We start from the raw sequence: 913 nt of genomic DNA, 5'->3' as shown, positions 1-913 counted from the left end.
TCACGGTAGAAGCCATTTGTTTGTTAAATACTTAATGAAACATATTTACCGTGTTTGATGTTTGTTGTAAACAAAGAACGTTTGTACTCACAAAGAACGTGGTAATTAGTCCAAGTTTGTCGTTTATTGAATGTTCAGAAACCACAGGTAACAAAGGTAAAACAACCTGAACAGGTGATCAACTCTAAACCACTCGCACAACAAAGAGAGACGGAGGTCTCTCTTTGTTATTTAAGCACACCCGTTGCCATGGCAACCTCCTGCGCTCCAAGCCGACCAGAGAAAACATAACATTCAGTCCGTTACGATATTAAACCTAATATCAGGCTTGATATTTATTTTTGTGATCATTAATAAGCGCTCCCCTGAACACAGAGGTGGTTGATTAGTTAATTTTAAACTCCTGCTCTGCTAGTTGGTAATGGAACCGAAACGCACAGAATGCGCAACACCTTGTTGAAACAATAATCACTGAGATTTTGGGTGCGTTCACACTGCAGCCTGAAGTGACTCAATTCTGATTTTTTTGCCGGGCCGTTCACACTGCCAGTAAATGCGACCTGTATGTATTCTGCAGTGTAAACGGGCCTGGCATCGGCACAATGGCATCGGCGTTCTCAGTGTTCTGCCAACCGCCATAAAAAGAAGAAGTGCTCAGTGTTTGCGGAAGTAAACATGGAGGCTAATTGTGGAGCATAGCTTATATATTTGAAGTTGTAGTACGGTCGGAGCAGCATATTAACAACTTAATTCTCATATAGTCCGTCTTGGTTGTTGTTTGTCTGTCCACTTGCGCGTATCAGGACGCAGAATAGTGAGATTTGTTGAGAAACTGACTTTCAGTTCGGATGAATGCGACCTGGACATTAGGTCACATTTGAATCGGATACGTATCGGATATGGGTCACATTCG

The 913-nt window shown here is 42.2% G+C and overlaps 1 long non-coding RNA gene across 1 annotated transcript in view; it reads right to left on the bottom strand.

The window, feature by feature from the left end:
* Positions 1-288: 288 nt before the first annotated feature.
* LOC106943466 (uncharacterized) overlaps positions 289-913 on the bottom strand; it is an 8,308-nt gene continuing 7,683 nt past the window's right edge. The window contains exon 3 of the long non-coding RNA XR_001423921.1: positions 289-411. This is a non-coding gene — a long non-coding RNA (uncharacterized LOC106943466). The remainder of the gene's footprint in view (positions 412-913) is intronic.

This window comes from Poecilia latipinna, unplaced genomic scaffold (assembly GCF_001443285.1).
Source record: "Poecilia latipinna isolate Pla-1442-1.1 unplaced genomic scaffold, P_latipinna-1.0 Scaffold5328, whole genome shotgun sequence".
Classification (NCBI taxonomy): Eukaryota; Metazoa; Chordata; class Actinopteri; order Cyprinodontiformes; family Poeciliidae; genus Poecilia; species Poecilia latipinna.
This window is presented reverse-complemented; position numbering and strand designations above follow the sequence as displayed.